General features: G+C 45.2%; 1 pseudogene; it reads right to left on the bottom strand.

Annotated features, from left to right (window-relative positions):
* Positions 1-2682: 2682 nt before the first annotated feature.
* LOC100734458 (olfactory receptor 9S13-like) lies at positions 2683-3595 on the bottom strand (annotated as a pseudogene).
* Between the last annotated feature and the right edge of the window lie 6159 nt (positions 3596-9754).

Below are 9754 nucleotides of genomic sequence, written 5' to 3' on the forward strand. Positions count from 1 at the left end.
GAATCTGGGGGGCCTGATTTCTTTCAATTCTTTATATGTTCTAGATATAAATCCTTCATTTGAGGGACAGTTGGCTAAATTTTTTCACTCTGTTGGTGACTTATTTTGTTGTGAAAAGCTTTTTTTAATAAGGTGAGATCCTATTTGTTGATTTTTTATAGTATTTCCCTTGCAGTCTGGGTTTTGTTCATGAATTCTCTGCCTACACCTATGTCTTCAGGATGTCTGCCTCTTTTCTCTTGAAGCATATTTAGTGTTTCTGCTTTAATGTTTAGATCTTTGATTCATTTTTACTTCAGTGCATGGTAATAGACATGAGTCTAGTTTTAAACTTCAGCATGTAGAAAGCCAGGTTTTCTAGGCACCATTTATAAAAGAAACTGTCTTTCTTCCAGGGAACATGTTTGGATTCTTTATCAAAGATAAGGTGGCTGGGTATGTTTGGGGTTGCATCTGTATCTTTTATTCTGTTCCTCTGATCCTCAGGCCTTAGAATTGGAGGTCTCATTTCATCCAGCTATTTCTCTTCTGGATATCTTCCCAGAAGAATAAAAAAAATCATACCACAGTGATGTATGTGCACCCATGTTTATAGCAACACAATTTATAATAGCTAAATCTTGGAACTAATCCAAATGCCCATCAAATGAGGAATGGATAAAAATGATGTGGTTTTTAAAAATATAATGCAGTACCTCAAGGTCATCCATAAGAAGGATAACCTTGAGACTTTTTTAGGTAAATAGATGTAACTCAAGACCATACTCATAAGTGAAATAAATCAGACTCACAGATATAAACATCATATTGTCTCACTAGTGCGAGAAACTGAGTGAGTAAATAAGATCCAAAATATACACTAGGTATTATGAATTGGGAAGAAACTGTTCAAAAGAAAAGGCAAACTGTGATGGGGAGAAGAGGAAAGGAAAGATGGAAAAAGAAAAGAACACATTTATACACAAGATAGTTAAGATAGTTATACAGCTAGTTTCTTTTAGTTCATTGAAAAGAAAGGTTTCTGCTAATATTTTCTGGACAAGATTGCATGCTTATATCTCATATTCTGAATAACTACTATGAAGATAACTATATGCAATGTATTAATTATTGTTACTCTCCTGCTAGCCTGTTTGGAAACTGTTTTATCATTTTTATTTTTTCCCTTTAAAATAAAAACCAAAAATATAATAAAGAACAGGTATCAAACTAAAATGTGGTCTTTCAACCTGAAGGCATTCATGGTTCACTAACTTCATGCATCTAATCAGAGTTGTGCAGGTGGATGAGCTGAGAGCCTGGTCACCAACACCCAAGTGTGCAATCAGCCAATAGGTATGCACTGGGGACCTGACCCCACCATGCAGCAGCACAGGCAGGAAAGCATCCTGTGAGGGGCAAAGGCGAACCAGCACCTCTGCCCTCAAAACAGTGATGTTCAGAGGATCTTAATGTAGCTCGTGTCGAGGTGAACACTGGTAGATGTCAAAGCTGAGGTTATGTGAAGTAGATGGAGTTGTGGAATTATCTGATGGGTTAACTGGGCTGCAGCACTGGGCCTTGCTTGTCTGTTGGTCCCCTCACTGTCTATGTCCTGAGCAGGGGGAGCAGGGAGATGGTGGGCTGGGATCAGAGAACCAGTGTGGGCCCCCTAGGGCAGACACAAATGGACCCTATTTGCAAAGATGACCATGGAGTAGACATATCTACTAAAGAGAAGTATATAAAGAAAGATCATGGCTTAAGGCCAGGTGTGGTGTGGTATGAGGATGGGGTGTTCCCTGGGATGCCCCACCCTGAGTCGCATGTCCAGGACCACCACCAGTTCAGGAGAGGTGCCCAGGGTAGCTGTCCTCTATACTGAGAGCATGAAGTCCCCTCTCCACTCTCCTCTGGGCTGCACCACAGTACTTTATCCTGACTCAGGAGCACTTGACAACACACCACCACCTGCTATGCTCAGGAGTACCCGGGCTGAGCTTCTGAGGCCCACTGTGAGAAGTGGAAGCCCCACGGTTTCACCTGCCTACTGAGCTGGAGGCTAATGGATATGCTGGGACCAGGCCACCCAGGAGCCTCTCAAGCAGGAGAGGAGGTGCCCTGTGCTGTGTGTGGAAGGAGGCTGCAGTGTCTTGCACTGGAAAAGGGCAGGGAGCAGCCAGGCTGCCGAACGAGGAGAAGCTCAGGGTTCAGAGCTCTGCCTTGCTGTATGGTGACTCCAGGTCGCTGTGAGGATGGGTACAGCCTGCAGCTCCTTCAGGTTCCTGGTCTCCTGTCCAGGGGAGATTTCCTTCACCACAGTGGCATTAGGATCAATGTGAGGGACAAAGAGAAGATTCCTGAGAATCGGATATTTATATTTCTTCACTGAGAGGTACTGCTGGCATTGTTCCCAGACCCTGTTTCAAGACCTCTGCTCAATGCTCTTCCCACTGTGCTACTCCTGGCTATGGGTTTTGAATTTGCTCCACCCCTGGGCCATTATTTTGTTGGTGGCAAAGAACATGTGTTATTCCCACCAGTAAAAGCCTAGTCCATGGTGTCTGTGCAAGAGCAGTGAAGTGATTGCTAGAAGAATGAAAAACAGGAAACAAGCAAGGAGACTCAATGCACTCAGAAGCTCTCTTTCTGATAAGGTCCATGACCTCAGTCCCCACCTCTACCCACCAGGTCATTTGTCTGTTACCTGCCGCTATTCTCCACAAGGCTGCCTGTCTCTGCCCCAGCCTGTAGGGCATCTTTTACATCCTTTTCCTGCAGGCTGTAGATGAGAGGTGAGCATCAGGATGACCTGGGTGTAAAGAATAGAAACCACCTTGCCCTGCTCCATGAACTCTACTGCTCCTGGCTGTACATGCATGACAAACACTGCCCCATAAAATAGAGATACTGCTGTTATGTGGGAGGCACAGGTGGGGAAGACCATAATTCTCTCCAGTCCTGAGTGCATCCTGAGGATGGCCACTGTGGTGTAGCCATAGGACACCAGGATCACTAATACAGTGCTCACAATGAGGAAACCACAGAGGCCAAACATGACTAGTTCATTGAGAACCATGTCAGCACAGGTGAGCTGCAGCAGGGGGTGCACATCTCAGAAGTGGCTGATGAAGGGGAGCTGGAATGTGAAGCTGGTCTGTGCAATGCAGTTGAAGTTGAGGCAACCTACACAATAAGAGGCTAACACAAGTTGGGTGCACATTGTGGCACTCATGGTCACAGGATATTGCAAGGGAGTTCAGATGGCCATGAAGTGGTCATAGGACCTCACAGCTAAGAGGACAACTTCAGTGGTACCAAACACAGAGAAAAAGAAGGTCTGGGTGGCACAGCCTACAAAGGTGATGATCCTGAAGGAGAAAATGTTGGCCAGGGCTTTGGGGGCAATGACAGATGAGTAGCAGAGGTCCAGGAAGGACAGGTTCTTGAGGAAGAAGTACATGGGGGAGTGCAGGCGGGCATCCAGGGTGATGACAATGATCATGATGAGGTTGCCCACGATGGTCACCACCTACAGAGTCAGGAACAGAGCAAAGAGCACATCTCCCCTGACCTCCTCCAGCACAAACTGTCTCCAGAAGATCAAGGTTCCCATGTCTGTGGGCTGTCATGGCCCTGGGCTGGGATAGTTGTTCAGAAAGGATGATGGAGGCAGTGACAGAGAATAGGTCACAGTCCTAAGGTCGCTTGTCCCATGAACCATAGTGACATGTTAGTGCCATGTTGTGTGCCGAACATGATGCCATCTGTTGCTTTTGTCATGGGTGCAGTGACAGTCTCAGTGGCACGCTAGTCTCTTCTGGCTACAGGGAGCTTCTCAGTCTGTGGAACCTGCAAGGTGGGTTCCATCACCACTGCCTCTTTGCTTGTCCCTGCCACTTGGCAGTGTGTCAAAGTGCTTGCCTTTGTAGTCACTCCGACAGAGAAATCGCTGTCCTGGAAGGAATGGAATTGTGGGCCTCCAGTGGCCAATTAGTGAGTCTCAGGATTCTGCAAGGCATGGGGACTGCAATTCCCTAGACCACAGTGCTATTGACAATCTTTGTTTCATCATCTTTCCTTTCCGATGTGATGGCAGGAAGTCAGATTCCTCAGGGTCCCCCTGAAGGGACCTTCAGGAGCACAGTAGAGACAGTTCAGCCTCATTTTGTGTCAATGTCTCTTATGTGGGCAGGAAACCCTGGGTGGATGCCCTGACCTCCCGGCCGACCACCCTGTCCATGTCCTGTTCTGTGCTCTCCTTAGTGGTGTCAGGAAGATGAGGAGGGAAAACCTGCCCAAGATAGCATAGCTCTCTGCTCAGACTTCTGTCTACACCAGCCGGTGATTCCAGCATGTCACTGTCTTTTAGTGTCGTCAGGAAGTTCATAAAGACATCTTCAAATCCCCTTTTTCTTCATCCCTTCTTGTTTTTACCCAAATTTTTGTTTTGTTTTTAAAATTTTAAAGCAATCTCTGCTGATAGGAATTCAAGCTAGCCAAGAATGGTCAAAACATAATGCTCAACCTTCATGATAAAAACCTTGAAAAAAGTCAACACAAAAGGATCTTATGTGAGTCTAATAAAAGTTATTGATGTAAAACCAATCCTCAATGTCATAGTAAATGCATAAAAACTGAAAAGTTTCTCTCTAAAATCAGGAACAAGACAAAGATGCCACTTGTGTTCAACACAGTACTTGAAACATTAGCTAGAGGCAATCAGACAAGAAAAAGAAATAAATGAGGTACTGGGAAGTGAAGAAGTATACTTATTTATTTGCAGATGACAGGATACTCTACATAGTTGTGGTTGGTGTCTAGATGTCCCCTGAAAACTTTGTACGGTTACAGGTGGGGTTTTCAGAGGTGGTTGGATCTAGAGCGTGAGATGCCAGGATTGAGTCATGGTGCAGTGCTAGGATCAAGGGCACTAGGATTAAGGTGTGAGTGCTGCCTGCCCTAAGTAGCTTGAATAAAATGCAAGGGAAAGAGCTGTGGTCATCCCTTCCTTGCTTTGCTATCTTTTGTTCACCATGAACTGTTTTTTCTTTGCAATGCCACTCTCCATGCCAGCCTGCCTTGGAGACAGTTGACTACGAACTGAAACCTCTACAAATTGTGAGCCAAAGAAAGGTTTCATCTCTTAACTGTGAGTGCCAGATATTTTGTCTCAGGAACAAGAAAAGTAACTAAGACAGAATTTGGTACCAGATATCATTACTGTGATACCTGACCATCCAGTTTAGGAGGCTTTGGAACTGGCTGTGGGAAAAGGAAGAGTTAGGAAAAGTTGGAAGATACCAGCTGAAAAAGTAGAGGCAGAGGCTGTACTTTATGAGAGATTCTGGTCAGATCTCACAACACCAGAAATTCTACTGTTTCAAGAGGTTTCTGCTGCGAAGGAGGACTGCAGTGCCTGTAGGACTCCACATGATGTGTGTTATGGCTTGGCAGAAAGTTTGTTTGCATTTTGCTCCTGTCCAGAAACTCTGCCTGAGGCAGAGATTAAGGGCAACAGACTAATTAATCTGGCAGAAGAAATTTCAAGGCAGTCTAATGTTGAGGGGGTGGTATGGCCACTGTTGGAGGCTTTTAGCTAGATTTATGTTGAGAATCAAGAGTGAAAAGTCCAGCAGAATTATTTAAAATGTTTTGAGTTTGACCAGAAAGGAGGCTCCAGTAAACCTGCAGCCTGCAAAAACAGAACAGAAGAAAAATTGATCACCAAAAAGACTAGCAAGGAAAAGCCAAATATTTCAGAAGAATAACAACAGAGAACATTACAGGAACCAACAGGACTCCAGGCTGAGAACATTACAGGAACCAACAGGACTCCAGCCTGTAGAGCCTTAGAGTTACAAAGGTGAAAGACTCAGTTTGAGAAGAGAGTCCCAGGGACTGTGTTCTAGAATGGTGGCAGTCTAGGGAGGTTGTCAGATTTGGTTCATGTGCACTTGACCCCTACAGCCAAGAGAGAAGGAAGCCTGGCTGCTGCTCCAGCCGGCAGCAGACCTTGGTGCCATCCATGTGGTGCTGCTTTTATGTGCATGCTTTGTGGGGTTGCAAGGGCTCCTGCCCAGATTTCAGAGCAAGGCTGGGGGGCCAGGCAGCATGGCCCTGGGAGGGCAATGTGTGAAGCTATGAGTGTGAAACCAAGGGTGCAGACTCCAGAAGTTTGGAGGAGCTACGAACCTGGATCGTCTGAGAAAAGCTGCAAGGAAGGAGCAGAGATGACCCAAGAAAGAAGCCGCGGGAGATATGACTACTGGCAGTGGTGCAAAGATGCAGCCACTGAGGCCTGGAGTTCATAGCTTGCCACAGATTGTTGGGGATGCTGGCAGTGGAACTGTGTGGTTTAATGTTTGCCCTGCTGGATTGTGGACTGCTTTGTTCCATTCCTTGCTATCTTTTTGTAGGTAATGTTTAAAATAGAAATGTCAGAAAACAAGTGGGAATCCGGGGTGGGGAGGAAGCTGTGCTAGGAGTGGGAGGAGGCAATGCTAGACCGTGGGAGGAAGGTGCCCTCACAGCCGCAGATACACTAACCCAGGCGGGGATGGGTGAGCATGACTGGATCCCCCAGAGATGTGCAGTGCCCACCTTCCCCACCACTGGGTGCTGCCCAGTTCAGGTGGGCTGCAGTGAGGGCTGAGGGCTGCGCTGGGTGGGCTGGAGGTGAGAGAGGGTGGCCTAGGCCTATGCCCACCTGTGACCCCTTTGGTGCGGCCGCAGGACTTGAGGGTTCTTGGCACTGGTTCTGAAGCCTGGAGCAGGTTCTGTGCCCCTGGACCACTATCTGGTGGGTTGGCAGCCTCGCTGGTCTGTTTTAGGCAGTGGAATCCTATCCTTGGGGACTCATGGGTTGATGCTTGCAAAGGGAGCAAAGGCAGTGTGGAGAGGTCAGCCTGAAATTCAGGTTCATTTGGCAGATAGCACAGGAGTGGAATCTGTCCCCAGGAGAGCAGTGTCTCCACAGGAAGGCGGGAAAAGCAGCTGGAGGACAGCTGGCTATGGTTGCTCTGGGGAGCTCCAAGCATGTTTAACTGATACTAAGACAAACAAACAAACAAAAACAAAACAACAAAAAAGAAATAAGTGCAACCAGTGACTCGCTGAAAACTAAAATGTCTGAACTTCGCGTCTGCAGTGACGCTCTATTCACTGCAGGTTCGTACAACCCTGCAGTTTGTCCACCCCTGGGAGACTGATTCCTCTCCCAATATGGGGACACGGCTAAGCCTCTTGCCTCTTTAGTGCCATGTGCAATGCGTTCTTCACTCGCCTGAGATGAGTGAAGATAGTGAATGCCAGGTTAAAGCCTGAGATATTTCAGCTGCCCCACTGGGATCCTCTGGTTTCTCCTGTGTCACCACCATCTCCTGTTCTGGTGTTGAAATGTTCTGTCTGTCCATCCGGGTCTTGCAGTTCAGAGAGGAGCGCTGCTCTATGAAAGCGCAGGATCTGCACTCCACCGATTCCCCCAGCCACACTGAAGATAAAGACTCCCAGATACAGACTCATGCAGCCACGTCCCCTTGAAAACCCAGACAGATCTGTGCACTGCTCGCCAATTAGGCAGAATGGAGATTTGACACTGGCAACCAGTCCTGAAGAAAGCAGACTTAGGCCACAAAAAATCTGAATCAGAAGGTCCTCTTCCATCCTTTTCTTCCTGAGGAAACGGAAGTGTCCGGCTTCCTCTCAGTATTACTATGCAAAAGCTGTTGTAATTAAACTTGTCATAGGGAGGCATTTTACAGAATATTGTAAAACAGACAAACAAAAAACAACCCACATACTTTTGAAGTTTTTATCTTTATTTTATCTTTAAAAATAACTAAAACACAGGTAGATATCACGAGTAGGTCTATGACTATCTCCTTCAAGAGTATTTTCTTAATAACGTCACAGTACAAATATGCACCTTTTTAAAAAACAAATAATGGTATAACATTTTGACTTCCATAAAGACAAATGTAGATATTTTTCTAAAAAGCTGTGAGAGGCTGATATCTTGGTTAGTGTGTATTGTCATTTATAAACATGAAATTTTAAAGTTTGAGTTATGATAACAGCTTGATGGTGATTGTATTGTATTCCTTTGAGCAAATAGGACATACTTAATCTTCTAAATATCTTTAGCCCAAATACCATGATATACAGAGAATTTTTTAATAAAACAGACTCTGCTATCCTTCATATATGAAACTGACACTACTGATTTGTAAATACCAAATGTTGGGTTAAAGTATTTAATTTTTTATTTATTTTATTGTTGCATTAAAAGATGATTGCATTCTTTTGTAACCTACTAAATTTAAGATATGTATTCACTGTTATTTACATTTTCCTATTTAAGAGGTTAATGTTGTTGTGACCTTGCTCCCTTAAATCAGAGACTTTCAAAGGAAAAAAATAGAAATGTCTATTTTGTACCATTGGAGTTGGAAGTGTTCAACCTTCTTTTCATTTGTACTGGGGCTTGTGGCTAAGAGTTTGCTTTAAGTCTCAGAGGACACTTTGGACTTGGGACTGAAACTTGGCACTTTGGCAACTCTTAAAGATGAACTAAATACCTTTTGCATAAAGGGATATGCATGACCCTTCGGGGAGCCAGGGGCAGAATGTTATGGTTTGTGTCTAGATGTCCCCCCCAAAGCCTCATGTGGTCATGGGTGAGGATTTTTCAGAGGTGGCTGAATCCAGAGTTTATGATGCTGCACTGATTCATGGTGCTGTGCTAGGATGAAGGACACTTGGATTAAAACTGCGAGTGTTACTTGTCCTAAGTAACCTGGATAAGATAGAAGGGGTAGAAAGAGCTGTGGTTGTCCCTTGCTTGCTTTGCCATCTGCTGCCCTCCATGAACCATTTCTCCTCTGTCATTCACCTGCCATGCCATCCTGAAACAGCTACAAAGTATGAACTAAATAAACATCTCCTCATTTAAATTTGGGTATCTGGTATTTTGTCTCAGTGAGAGAAAAATAACTAAAACACAGGTAGACATCACTAGTAGGTCTATGACTGTCTCCTTCAGGCTACTGGAGTATTTATGTGCTTGCTAATGTCAGACTAGCTTCAATTGTTTATTCTAAGCCATATTAATGTTCTCATAACAAAGACACTAACATTTTATTTGTTTATGTAATGAAACACTGGAGAGTTATTGTATAGAATTTTGTTATTTTTAAGCCTTATATCGAGGTGGTATGAGTCTTGTAGGTATTTCCTTGTTTCCTGCTAGGAACATTGATTGACAGAGGAAAATAAAGAAGGGAAAAATGAGATGGGAAGGAAGGTGATGAAGTGGAGAAATACACTACCAAGCAGGAGGGATAGGTCAATCTTGAGTAGTAAATTCAGAGCTGCTCAGAGAGGAATATTTTCTGTCCAGGGGTGGATATAACTTTAGAGACCTCAAAGTTAAAAATGCATGGGTACACGAAGTACATGGAGGCCTGGAGGATTACCTGATGGGTTAACTGGGCAGCAGCAGACCCTATTGTGTTTTGGTCCTCCCTGCAGAAGAAGCAGGAGCAGGGAGAGTGAGGGCTGGGATCTAAGTGAAAGCTCAGGTCTCTGCCACCCCAGCAGGGCACAGATTCCATGTGCAGAGGGCAGCTCTGGTAAAGGACAGCCATGAAGGAAGCCAAGGGCTTGAGGCTGGGTGTGGTCTGGTATGAGGACAGGGTGTGTCTTGGGGCACCCCACCCTGAGCTGCAGGTGCAGGAGAGGTGCTCAGGCGAGCTGTCCTCTACACCAGGGCTGT

The sequence above is a fragment of the Cavia porcellus genome, unplaced genomic scaffold (genome assembly GCF_034190915.1).
Source record: "Cavia porcellus strain 051 isolate PalLab524CR breed Dunkin Hartley unplaced genomic scaffold, mCavPor4.1 scaffold_26, whole genome shotgun sequence".
NCBI classification, from domain to species: Eukaryota; Metazoa; Chordata; class Mammalia; order Rodentia; family Caviidae; genus Cavia; species Cavia porcellus.